This window comes from Gopherus flavomarginatus, chromosome 12 (assembly GCF_025201925.1).
Source record: "Gopherus flavomarginatus isolate rGopFla2 chromosome 12, rGopFla2.mat.asm, whole genome shotgun sequence".
NCBI lineage: Eukaryota > Metazoa > Chordata > Testudines > Testudinidae > Gopherus > Gopherus flavomarginatus.
The window spans coordinates 9,663,091-9,677,077 of NC_066628.1; the positions used below are offsets into that span (position 1 = coordinate 9,663,091).

At 50.7% G+C, this 13,987-nt stretch overlaps 1 long non-coding RNA gene across 1 annotated transcript in view; it reads left to right on the plus strand.

The window, feature by feature from the left end:
- Positions 1–12,787, plus strand: part of LOC127033394 (uncharacterized) — a 49,775-nt gene extending 36,988 nt beyond the window's left edge. Inside the window, exon 3 of the long non-coding RNA XR_007769084.1 lies at positions 12,682–12,787. This is a non-coding gene — a long non-coding RNA (uncharacterized LOC127033394). The remainder of the gene's footprint in view (positions 1–12,681) is intronic.
- The last annotated feature ends 1,200 nt before the right edge of the window (positions 12,788–13,987 follow it).

Genomic DNA, 13,987 nt, shown 5'->3' on the forward strand with positions numbered 1-13,987 from the left:
GTACCTATGCCCCCCACAACCCCCCTAACTCCCCCAGGGTCCCGACAATCCTGGACGTAGGTATCTGTGACCTTATGAACCCCCTTAAGCCTCCCCGGAATGTCTCCAGCCTGGACGTAGCTATCTGTACCTCCCATGACCCCTAAGTCCCCCAGGGATCTCTACAGCCTCTACGTAGGTGTGATGCTCTGTGCATTACCCTGCGTGGCCACACGGTGTCACTGTTGCTCCATGCGGGAAATGCTCTGTGCATTACTGTAATGGAGTGGGGACTGTCTGTGTGGGGGATGGGACAGCAGCGGGTGACTTTAGGTGAGGGACAGGACCTAAGCCTGTAACTCGAGCTAGGCAGCGGGGAGGGGGTCAGCACCTTGGCCCGGGAAGCTGGACAAAGAAAGGGGCCGGCTGGATGGAGTTAGTTCAGTTTTGGTTTGGAGCTGGGTTGTTGGAATTCAAGGAATCCCAAACTGGGAACTAAGCTTCCTGAACCCCCAGAAGGACTCGATTGAGGGGTCCTGGCTGTGCCCAAGAGCTCTGCTGTATCCTTCCTTCCTGTTGGCCAAAAAAAACCTTCTGTTTTACTGGCTGGCTGAGTCAGTGTGTGTCCCAGGAAGAGGGGTGCAGGGCCGGATTCCACCACACTCTGTGACACCCCCTAAGCCCCTCTGGGACCCCTGCAGCCTGGACGTAGGTATCTGTGCCCCTCACCAAACCCCTGAGCCCCCCAGTGACCCCTACAGCCTGGACCTACGTATCTGTGCCCCCCACGAACCCGCTAAGCCCCCCAGGGACCCCTACAGCCTGGACGTAGGTGGAACCCTTCTGCCAGACTGAATTGATAGCAGTAAGGACGGGGTTCAATACATAGGAGTCCCTTCCCTACAACGTAATGCAAACCAGCTCGAGCCCCCACCCAGTGACATGGGAAAATTTTACATACGCACCCCTAGGTGCCTCTAAGAGGCAATACTTCCCCTCTCACAAGCACAGAGTCTGGGTGTAGTAGAAAACGTTTAATCATGTGAGATAAACAACATAGCATTAAATTGGGAAAACACTCAACTAGTCCGTGTCCTTTTCCCTGGGCTCTTGAGTCCAGCAATCGCCAAATCACCCCAAGACTCCAAAGTCCGATACCTCAAATGTTTCAAGAGTCCAGCAACCCCAAAATCACTCACAGTCCCGCAGCCCCAGAGTTCAAGAGTCTATCTGCAGGGTTTTCCCCCACCAGCCTGGGTAGAAAGGGGCACCTTACGTGGTCCACTGCCGACTGCCCTGCTTCTCCGTGGGATTCTACTTCTGCTTTCCCCACGAGCTGCTTTGCTCTGCCAGCCAACCTGTGATCTGCTCCAGCTGTCCCTAAAAACTGCTGGACTCATCTCACTCTATGGACCACTCCAATCATCTCACAATCTGCTCTTTTTCATCAGCTGCTCTGCTCTGCAATATAGTTTCAGACTCCCTCACTAATTAACACAGCTTTTCAGTGATTTCAGTTCAGAAACCTGGAATTTCAACTCTTAAGAGAATGAAAAATCAGCTCTACTATTCACTTGTTAAAAGAGAAAAAGTTGCAATTGGTGTTTCTGGTTCATTCAAGGAGCCCACTCCCTTGTCTAGCGAGTGCCACTCAATTGATGGTGAGAATCACTGTCTCAAAGCAGTTTCACAGTTCCTCATCCACACAATCAGGGTGACAACACTCCACATCTCATGCCCCAACAACAAATAAACTGGGGATACCACAGCTGCCAAAGCAACCATCCCAGGCTGCCGTGGCCGTGTCAGGCGGAGTGGGTGTGCCTATGCAAACACGATCAGCCCCTGAAATTCTTTTCCACACTCGCCATAATTCACCACCAGATGTCAGGGTAGAGTTCATCCTGCTTCTGCTTACATAGGTTGTGCCCCCCACAACTCCCTAATCCCACTGGGACCCATCTAGGCTGGATAAAGGTATCTGTGCTCCTCATAAACCTCTAAGCCCCCCAGGGAACCCACAAGCCCAGATGTAGGCATCTGTATGCCCTACAAACCCCCTAAGTCCCACAGGACCCCTCCAGCCTGTAGGTAGGTATCTGTGACCCCCAAAGCCCCACAAAGACCCTCGGGATCCCTACAGCATGGATGTTTGTATCTGTGACCCCCACAAACCACCTAAGCTACCCTGGGCCACCTACAATCGGGACGTAGGTATCTGTTCCCCCCGAAAACACCTAATCCCCCCCGGGACCCCTCCAGCCTAGACGTAGGTATCTCTGACCCCACGAATCCCCTAAGCCACGACGGGGCCCCTCCAGCATGGACATAGGTATCTGTGCCCCTACAACCCTCCTAAGATCCCCGAAACCCCTCCAGCCTAGACGCAAGTATCTGTGCCCGCACAGACCCCCTAGGCCATGATGGGATCCCTCCAGCCTCGACATAGTTATCTGAGATCCCCACAACCCCCCTAAGCCCCCCAGAACCCTTCCAGACTAGACGCAGGTATCTGTGCCCAACACGAACCCCCTAAGGCCCCCAAGACCCCTCTTGCCTGGATGAAGGTATCTGTGCCCCTCACAAACCCTTAAGCCCCCCCAGGATCCCTATAGCCTAGATGTAGGTATCTGTGCACTCTCACGAACACACTGATCCTCCTAGCGACCCCTACAGCATGGACGTAGGTATCTGTACCCCAAAATGCCTCAAAGCAACCCCGGGACCCCTACAGCATCAAAATAGGTATCTGTGCCCCCCCATAACTCCCTAATACCCCCAGAACCCCTCCAGCCTGGACGTAGATATTTGTGACCTCCAGGAACCCCCTAAGCCCTTCCCACGACTTCTCCAGCCTGGACATAGGTATCTATGCCCCCCACAAGCCCCCTAAGACCCATAGGGCCCCCACCAGCCTGGTTGTAGCTATGTATATGCCACACAAACCCCCTAAGCTCCCCAGGGCCCCCTCCAACCGGGACATAGGTATCTGCGCAACCCCAACCCCTTAATTCCCCCAGGCACCACTCCAGACCATACATAGGTTTCTGTGCCCCTCACCAACTCCCTTAACCCCTAGGGACCACTACAGCCTGGACGTATGTGTCTGTGCTCACCACAACCCCCTAAGCCGCCCAGGGACCTCTCCAGCCCGGATGTAGATATTTGTGTCCCCTATTAAGCCCCTAATCCCCACTGGAATGCCTCCAGCCTAGACGTAGCTATCTGTGCCCCCCACGACCCCTAAGCCCCCCAGGGATCTCTACAGCCTCTACCTAGGTGTGATATTCTGTGCATTACCCTGGATGGCCACACAGTGTCACTGTTGCTCCATGCGGGAAATGCTCTGTGCAATACTCTGTGTGGCCACACAGTGTCACTTTATCTCCAGTCAGGAAATCGATAGTGCCTTACCCTACATGGCCACAAGGTGTCACTGTTGCACCATGCAGCAAATGTTCTGTGCATTACCCTTTGTGGCCACATGGTGTCACTTACCAGAGGGGTAGCCCGTGTTAGTCTGGATCTGTAAAAGCAGCAAAGAATCCTGCAGCACCTTATAGACTAACAGACATTTTGGAGCATGAGCTTTCGTGGGTGAATACCCACTTCGTCAGATGCATGTAGTGGAAATTTCCAGGGGCAGGTATATATATGCAGGCAAGCTAGAGATAATGAGGTAGTTTAATCAGGGAGAATGAGGCGCTGTTCTAGCAGTTGAGGTGTGAAAACCAAGGGAGGAGAATCTGGTTCTGTAATTGGCAAGCCATTCACAGTCTTTGTTTAATCCTGAGCTGATAGTGTCATATTTGCAGATGAACTGAAGCTCAGCAGTTTCTCTTTGAAGTCTGGTCCTGAAGTGTTTTTGCTGCAGGATGGCCACCTTAAGGTCTGCTATAGTGTGGCCAGGGAGGTTGAAGTGTTCTCCTACAGGTTTTTGTATACTACCATTCCTTATATCTGATTTGTGTCCGCTTATCCTTTTCCGTAGCGACTGTCCAGTTTGGCCGATGTACATAGCAGAGGGGCATTGCTGGCACATGATGGCGTATATTACATTGGTGGATGTGCAAGTGAATGAACCGGTGATGCTGTGGCTGATCTGGTTTGGTCCTGTGATGGTGTCGCTGGTGTAGATATGTGGGCAGAGTTGGCACCGAGGTTTGTTGCATGGATTGGTTCCTGAGCTAGAGTTACTATGGTGCAATGTGCAGTTACTGGTGAGAATATGTTTCAGGTTGGCAGGTTGCCTGTGGGTGAGGACTGGCCTGCCACCCAAGGCCTGTGAAAGTGTGGGATCATTGTCCAGGATGGGTTGTAGGTCCCTGATTATGCATTTGAGAGGTTTTAGCTGGGGACTGTATGTGATGGCCAGTGGAGTCCTGTTGGTTTCTTTCTTGGGTTTGTCTTGCAGTAGGAGGCTTCTGGGTACACGTCTGGCTCTGTTGACCTGTTTCCTTATTTCCTCGTGTGGGTATTGTAGTTTTGAGAATGCTTGGTAGAGATTTTGTAGGTGTTGGTCTCTGTCTGAGGGGTTAGAGCAGATGCGGTTGTACCTCAGTGCTTGGCTGTAGACAATGGATCATGTGATGTGCCCGGGATCGAAGCTGGAGGCATGAAGTTAGGCATAGCGGTCGGTAGGTTTTTGGTATAAGGTGGTGGTAATGTGACCATCATTTATTTGCACCGTGGTGTCTAGGAAGTGGACCTCCCGTATAGATTGGTCCAGGCTGAGGTTGATGGTGGGGTGGAAGCTGTTGAAATCATGGTGGAATTTTTCCAGAGACTCCTTCCCATGGGTCCAGATGATGAAGATGTCATCAATGTAGCGTAGGTAGAGAAGGGGCGTGAGTGGACGAGAGCTGAGGAAGCGTTGTTCCAGGTCGGCCATAAAAATATTGGCATATTGTGGGGCCATGCGGGTGCCAATAGTTGTGCCACTGATCTGGAGTTATATATTGTCATCAAATTTGAAATAGTTGTGTGTGAGGATAAAGGCACAGAGCTCAGCAGCCAGTTGTGCTGTGACATCATCAGGGATACTGTTCCTGACAGCTTGTATTCTATCTGTGTGTGGGATGTTCATGTAGAGAGCCTCTACATCCATGGTGGCTAGGATGGTGTTTTCTGGAAGGCCACCAATGCATTGTAGTTTCCTCAGGAAATCAGTGGTGTCACAGAGATAGCTGGGAGTGCTGGTGGCATAGGGTCTGAGTAGAGAGTCCACATATCCAGACAGTCCTTCAGTGAGAGTGCCAATGCCCGAGATGATGGGGCATCCAGGATTTCCGGGTTTGTGGATCTTGGGTAGTAGATAGAATAACCCTGGTCGGGGCTCTAAGGGTATGTTGATTTGTTCCGGTGTTAGTGTAGGGAGTGTCCTGAGTAGATGTTGCAGTTTCTTAGTGTATTCCTCAGTGGGATCTGAGGGAAGTGGCCTGTAGAATTTGGTGTTGGAGAGTTGTCTGGCAGCCTCCTTTTGGTAGTCAGACCTGTTCATGATGACAACAGCACCTCCTATGTCAGCCTCTTTGATGATAATGTCTGGGTGGTTTCTGAGGCTGTGGATGGCATTGCGTTCTGCAGGACTTAGGTTATGAGGCAAGCGATGTTGTTTTTCCACAATTTCTGCCTGTGCACGTCGGCGAAAGCATTCAACGTAGAGGTCCAGACTGTCATTTCGAACCTCAAAAAAAGTCCATGTGGGTATTCACCCATGAAAGCTCATGCTCCAAAACGTCTGTTAGTCTATAAGGTGCCAGAGGACTCTTTGCTGCTTTTACAGATCCAGACTAACACGGCTACACCTCTGATACAGTGTCACTGTTACTCAATGCAGGAAATGCTCTGTGCATTACCCTGCTTAGCCACACGGTGTCACTGTTGCTCCACGGGAAATGCTCTGTGCATTACCCTGCGTGGCCACATGGTGTCATTGTTGCTCCATGCGGGAAATTCTCTGGGCATTACTGTGATGGAGTAGGGACTGTCTGTGTGGGGGATGGGAGAGCAGGGGGTGACTTTAGGACCAGACACGTGCTCAGCCTGTAACTCGAGCTAGGCAGGGGGGAGAGGGTGGGCAACTTTCCCCGGGAAGCTGGACACAGGAAGGGGCCGTCTGGAGGGAGTTGGGTTGGTTCAATTTCGGTTTTGGTCTGGGTGGTTGGAATTCAGGGAATCCCAAACTGGGAACTATGTTTCCTGAACCCCCAGAAGGACTCGATTGCGGGGTCCTGCTTGTGCCTCCAAACTCTGCTGTATCCTTCACTCCTGTTGTCCAATAAACATTCTGTTTTACTGGCTGGCTGAGAGTCACTGTGAGTCCCAGGAAGAGGGGTGCAGGACCGGACTCCCCCACACTCCGTGACAGACCCTAAGCCCCTCCGGGACCCCTGCAGTCTGGACGTAGGTATCTGTGCCCCCCATCAAACACCTAAGACCCCTGGAGACCCCTCCAGCCTGAACTTAGGTATCTGTGCCCCCTACAAACCCCCTAAGCCCCTCAGGGACCTATACAGCCAGGACATTGGTATCTGTGCCCCATATAGACTCCAGAAGCCCCCTGGGACACTCCAGTGTGCATGTAGGTATATGTGCCCCTCAGAAACCCCCTAACCCCCCAGGAATCCCTACAGCATGGATGTAGGTATTTGTACCCCCCCGGGACATCTACAATCTGGACGTAGATATCTGTGCCCCTCACGAAACCTCTAACCCCCCCTGGGACCGATACAGCCTGGACAAACGTATCTGTGCCCACCCGAACCCCTAAGACCCCCTGGTACCCCTACAGTCTGGACATAGGTATCTTGGGCCACCAAAAATCCCCTAAGACTCTCAGGATTCCTCCAGCCTGGACGTAGGTATCTATGCCCCCCACTAACCCCCTAAGCCCCCCGGGTACCACTGCAGCCTGGATTTAGGAATATGTGCACCCCACGAACCCTCTAAGCCCCCATGGGAACCCTAAAGCCTGGAGATTGGTATCTGTGTCCCCCCCAAAACTCTCTAAGCCCCCCGGGACCCCTACGGCCTGGACGTAGGTATCTGTGCACCCCAAGGCCCCTAAGATACCCCGGACCGCTACAGCCTGGATGTAGGTGTGACGGTGCTCCCTGTGGGAGCCAGCTGAGATCACTCAATCAGGGTGAACTGCAAACAAGACAGGGCAGACAAATCCCAAACGCTGCTGGTTATTTCAATACTTAGATTTACCAAGCCAGCACAAAACAGCTTCTGTAGTACTTCATTGGTTACTTAGAAGTTTAAACCACGCAGTTCCCTTAAAGTACCCAGCCTCAGGCCTCCTTCCAGACACACCTGTCAGATATGATGATGATTCCTGAAAATCTTACTTCATCATATAAAAGAAAAGATTCTTCCGATCCCAAAGGATCAGCCACATACCCAGGTTCAATTATAACTTAGATCTCACCCAAAATACATGCTATAGCCAATTCTTATTAACTAAGCTAAAATGTATTAGAAAAGAAAAGAGAGAGTTCTGGTTAAAAGATTAATAGACATATAGACTTGAATTCAATTCTTGAGGTTTAGATACATAGTAGAGGTGAGCTTGTAGTTGCCAAAAGTCCTTTTAGAAATAGTCCATAGGTTATAGTCCAATTTCCATATTCAGGGTGGCTCCAGTCAATGACTGGGGATCTCAATCCTTGTGGCTTAAGGTTTCCCCGTCTTGAAACCCAAAGCAGATCTGAGATGAACAAGGATCGTGTCCCAGGCTTCTTATACATTTCCAGCAGCCTTTCGGCCTGAGAAAACAATAGGCTTAACTCTCCTTCCAAACATCCTGGCAATTAGTACAGGGTAATTTATCCATCAGAGTTCAAATACAGGTTACCACAACCTTCAAAGAGACACAGAGACAATAATACTATTTCACTCAAGTGTCATCATAAATGTTAATATTCCTTTTTTGCTCTTTGAATTAAAACTATAGCAATAGACAAGACTTGTTTGCTTACATCACAAGACCTGAGCAAACATCTCCCCTTCTACCTCTAACAATGCAGACTTGCATTTTAAAGCTCTGTTCATTTACATATCTTGCTAACCAGTTCTTAAGGTTCACCCATGGGTCAGGTCAGTCGGTGAGGTGAGTTAATTAACTCCTTCTGGCCCTGTCACCTTTTAATGAGATATTAGATTATACTTACAATGTCACAGTCGTGGTGAGTCGACTGCTGCAGCTCCCCGTAGACTCTGCCTGGGTCTCTCACCGAGCTGGAGTACAGCAGTCGAGGGGAGAGCACTCGATGTGTTGCATCTACACTAGACGCAATATATCGATCCCTGCTGGATCGATCACTGCCCACCGATTCGGCAGGTAGTATAGACATACCATGAGTATCTGGTGATCAGAGCTGGACCCCGGAGGGGGACACATTGAAGGAATTCAGGGGTTAAGGTGCCTCTATTGTCAACTGTCAGGGCTGCTGTGGCTCAGAGGAGGGTGCTTGACTGCCTGACAGGCTTAGGCACCGCAAGCCTGGCAGGCGGGAGAAGTGAAGCGGCCACGGTGTGCTCGGGGTGCTCGTGCTCGGAGCACGGGTGAGCTGGGGCGAGGGGGGTGCAGCAGGGCAGAGTGGGGATCCTGTCACAAGAGGGACGCCTCAGGGTGGCGGGGGGAGTTGCCACGGGTGGGGCACCTCAAGGTGGGTGCACGGGGGAGGAGGGCGCAAGGTGGAAGTTTCGCCTAGGGCGTGAAACTTCCTTGCACCGGCCCTGCCCCACGCCCTGCCTGCAGCCAGCCCTGCACCCCCTGCCCTGCCCTGCCCGCAGCCAGCCTCTGTCTCCAGCCAGCCCTGCACCTTCTGCCCTGCCCACACCAGCCGCATCCTCCCTGCCCTGCCTGCAGCCAGCCCCACAGCCAGCCCATGACACACCCCCTGCCCTGTCTCCAGCCAACTCCTGCCGCACCCCCCATGGCCCTGCCCAAAGCCAGCCAGCCCCCACACCTCCCCAGCCTGCACCAGCCCTGCACCCCCTGTCTGCAGCCAGCCCCGCATCCCCTGCCCTGTCTCCAGCCAACCCCTGATGCACCCCCCTGCCTGAAGCCAGCCAGCCCCGCACCCCTTGCCCTGCCTGCAGCCAGACCCTACCTCCAGCCAACTCCATGCCCACTGGTGCCCTGCAGTTCCCAGGGCAGTAACCGTGCACATCTGCTTCAATGAGAGGGGCAGGGAGCAGCTGGGACCCACACATGTGCACACCCTAGGGTGACCAGACAGCAAGTGTGAAAAATCGGGATGGTGTGGGGGGTAATAAGATCCTAGATAAGAAAAAGACCCCAAAATTTGGACTGTCTCTATAAAATCGGGACATCTGGTCACCCTAGCACACCCCCAGGACTCCTGAGTTCCATTGCTGGATTTCCTATTGGTTCCACTGCTGGTTGTTTTCCTTTTCCTGGGGGAGTTTGGGCAAGTTGCTCCCCCCTCTAGGGCTCTGTCCCCAGCAGTCACGTGGGGATTTCATACTTTCCCACTATTGGAAAGTGCTGGGAGAATCCCCCAGCAAAAGCTGCTCTGACAGTGCTAAGCAGCATCTGACCATTCAAGGTCGGAGTGCACTGCCCAGGAGGAGTGTTTGGCTCTGGGGTTTCACTTCAGCCCCGTCTAGAGTGAGGGGCCCAACCATGGAGTTTGTCTCAAGAAGACCAAGTCTCCAATTTGTTAAGGGCGTTTTGAATTCCAACCCTGTGCTCCTAAGTGCTTGGTGTCAGTTGCAAATTTTAGAAGCATGCTCTCCACTGCATTTTCCAAATCATTCATGAAAATATAGAATAGTACCGGACCGCAGACTGATCCCTGCCGGACCCACTAGGTACACCTTCTCCATTGGACAGCCAAACATGGAGAAGGGCTCCTGGAGTCTGGGCTTTCAACCAGCTCTGCACCCACATTACACTGATTACAGCTGGACTGCATTTCCCTCGTTTGCTTGTGAGAATGTCCTACGGGACTGTGTGAAAAGCCTTAGCAACCCCAAGCTAGATCCCATCTACTGTTTACCCACCTCCACCAGGCCCAGAACCCTGCCGAAGAAGGAAAGAGGATCGGTTTGGAATGATTTGTTCTTGACAAATCCATGTTCACTAGTCCTAAGAATCAAACTATTCTGTAGGTGCTGCTGACAAACTGAGTGTTTAAGAATGTATTGCAGGATCTCTCCAGCAATGGCAGTGAGGCTAGCTAGTTTGTAAGTCTCAGGGGTCTCTTTGTTCCCCTTTTAGAGAAAGGTCCTGTCTTGTTCATGGATGGGAAGATGTTCTTTTTCAGGGATCTCAGACGAGAACTGGGGCACAGCACCTGGTTTGTCAAGGCCACAAAAATGGAGGCAGGAACCTCTTCTCTCCTGCTGGCAAAGAACCCCAGGTACCTGAAAGACAGGGACTCACATCCCTGAATGGGCTTTTAAAAAGGCAGTGGTTAAAGATTGGCCCCGACCATTTCTTGTTTCCACAGACTAGACATTTTAGCAAACTTTAGAATTCCTTGGTGCTAAACACTGTGAAACGCCCCTTTCTCCTTCACAGAGGGCTTTAACGCCCCTTATCTCACTCAGGCTCACAACTGACCGGAGTTCGAGAACTGTCCCTGTTCCCATTGGACAGATGGGAGGAGCCTGAGGTCCAGAGAAGGGAAGTGACCTACCCAAGCGCCTACACAGTAAGGCGGTGGCAGAGCCAGAAAGAGAAGCCACCAGTCCTGACTCCTGTTCTAACAGGCAATAAACCCCCCCCAGAGGCAGGGATAGAGCCCAGGAATCGAGATGGTGGGGAAATTTCATTGAATCCATTTCTGTCAGAAAATCCCATTCAGGCTAATCCGGTTTTTTTCTCAAAATCATAACAAGTGGGATGAAAGTTCTTTGCAAAAATATTGTATTGCAAAACAAAAGCATCTCCTGTTTGTCAGAGTGTGTTAAATTGTCTACTCGCACACAAAGAGGAGACACTTAGATCTCAAACATTAGATAAGATGCTTCAGTCTGAGCTAAGTCATTGCTGCTCTTAACAATTTCAAAATAAAAAAATGCAAATAAAATAGACTATTTCAGCTATTCTATTACGTGTTAATCTGCTCTGAGTAAACGTGATAGGACACCTCATATTATGCCCTACTCCTAGTGACACTCTCCAATGGATCCCCATCCTCCACCCACCGTCAGGTAGGTGCGAGCGGATCATTATTATTTCTACTTGAAAGAGGGAGAAGCTAAGGCTGAGAAAGGAGAATTGACTTGTCTTAGGTCACACAGCCAGTCAGAGGCAGAGTTGGGAATAGGACCCAAGAGCCCTGATTTTCAAACTACCCATTGGATCTTGAATTTCAGACACTGAATGACCTGAATAAAGTGCTCTCAGATGAGCTCCAGACCAACAAGAGTGACAGTAACTATTCAGCAAGTATTTGAGGAGAACTGCAATGTTAGAGAGAATCATGAACTGCTCAGAGACAACTAATGCAGAGAAGCGGCAAAATTCATGAAACACAAACATCTCTTTGACTTATAAAGAGAAAAACAAGGACCTGAGTCTCCTCCCTGTCAATAACCCCCTGCTCAGCCAATCCGGCTAGAGACTGAGGAGGGGAGGCTGAGGGATCTCACCAGAGAGCCCAAAGGATGGCCCAGGTCACCGGTGGGGATCACTTCCCGAGCACTAGTTCAGCCTCACATTTTGGGTAGACCTCCCACAGTGAGAACTGCAGAGCACTGCCCTGCAAAAAACTAAAAAAATCCACACACACACTCTCTCTCTCCCCCTCCCTCCTGGTGTTGGGAGGGGAACAGGTAAAAGGACAAAGGAAGCAAGAGAAGAGAAAGGAGGGAGGGAGGGATGGAGGAAGAGGTGAAACAAAAAGGACAAACCCTAATGTCCCCAGTGATTCTAAGGGACAAAATCCCAGGTGCAGAATAAAATCCTGCCTCCTTAAGCTCTTGTTTTCCATGCCTCGAATTCACCTGTCACCAGATGGATCAGACTGAACAGGTTTCAAACCTCCAGGAGGCTCTTACCTTCTAAACAGGGACGGCTGTTTTCTAGTAAAATCACTACAAGGGAAGGAGAAAACTCAAAAGAGGTTCCTCCTGACGCTCACGTCTGTGAACCCGAATACTCTCTCAGTCCTCAAAGAGAGACCTGGAGAAGGAGACTTGCTGAAGCAAAGCCACAGGGGTCTCTGAGGTTTCCCTGGCCCCTCGCCCCTGTCCTGCCTCCATAGGGCATTGCAAGGGCACCGAATTGCCATATTTTGGGACCACTCCCCTTTCTCCTTCACAGAGGGCTTTAACGCCCCTTATCTCACTCAGGCTCACGACCGCCCAGAGCTCGAGAATTGTCCCTGTTCCCATTGGACAGATGGGGAGGAGCCTGAGGTACAGGGAAGGGAAGTGTCCTGTCACCAGATAGATCAGATTGAACAGGTTTCAAACCTCGAGAAGGCTCTTACCTTCTAAACAGAGACAGTTGTTTTCTAGTAAAATCAGGAAAAGAGAAGGGGAAAACTCGAAAGAGATTCCTCCTGGTGCTCACGTCCGTGAACCCGAATACTCTCTCAGTCCTCAAAGACAGACCTGGAGAAGGAGACTTGCTGAAGCAAAGCCACAGGGGTCTCTGAGGTTTCCCTGGCCCCTCGCCCCTGTCCTGCCTGGCTGATGTCAGCATCTCTCTGTGAGGTCACCACCCCCCATCACCTTGGACCAATAGTCTGAGGTCCTGCAAAAGGCCTTTGTGATGTCACTGCCACACCCCTCCCTTGATGTGCCAATATCCTGCCCCTGGCCAGGCCCTTTGGAGGTTTGAGCTACTCCCTGTGGACACCCCACTCAAGGAGCGTTCGTTCTAGGCAGCAAGCCGGCTAGACAGGAAAACATCAGACACTGCTCCCAATGCTACACTCAGTGTTCCAGAAATTAGTCGACTTTATGGCCAGAAGAGACCATTAGAGCATCTAATCAGACCCCCTGCATATCACAGGCCTCCTGCATGACACAATAGCTACTTTTGGGGGAAAGGCATCTAGTCTTCATTGAATGACATCACGGGATGGAGAATCCACCACTTTCCTTGGTAGCTTGTTCCTGTGGTGAATCATCCTCGCTGTTGACTATTTGGGGCTTAGTTGTAACATGAATTTGTCTCTTTTCACCTTCCAATCATTGGGTCTTGTTATGTCTTTCTCTGCTCCATTCAAGAACCCTTTAATACCCAATCTTTTCTCTCCATTAAGGCACTTCAACACTTCAGTGAAGTCACCTTTCAATCTTCTTTTGATAAGCTAAACAGGTGGCGCTCTTTCAATAGCTCACTAGAAGGCATTTTTCTCCAGCCCTCAGAACATTTTGGTGGCTTTTTGCTGCCCCAGCTCCAATTTCACAGTATCTTTTTCAAATGAGGACACCAAAACTGGAGGCAGTATTCCAATATCAGTCTCATTGATGCGATGTCACCTCCTGTGATGTTATTGACATAATCTGTAACTTTATAGATCACCATTGTGACCACGGTTCTGTATTTGCAGTCTATATGATTGAAAGGTTGTCGTGAAAGGGGTCTATGGAGAGGTTCTGATTGGCTGATTATAATTATGCTATCTCTAGATGTGTATCAATTTTGTTGTTGAAGTTATGAATATTGGCTCTATGCTGTCTGTATTCAAACTTGTGCTATGCTTCCGAGGAACACCCCAGCCAGACAAGTTGGTGTCAGTTCTGCCTAGCCTGCTTGATGGCCCATTAAGGACCATCAGCTCTACAATCAACCCATTGAGAGAAGGCAGATACGTCTTGTGGCTCAGCAAGGTATGCAGGGACCTGCCTATGGACAAAACTCAAAGGTTTTTCTATGCCAAGTGCTGGATAGAGTGTCCTTGGGACAAAGAAAGCAAAGACCACATGGCAAGAGACTGTAAAAGGCTGATGCCTCGTCTCCAATCCTGCTTTGTACCTCTGAAGGGATTTTGCTACAAACTGAAGCTCTGTA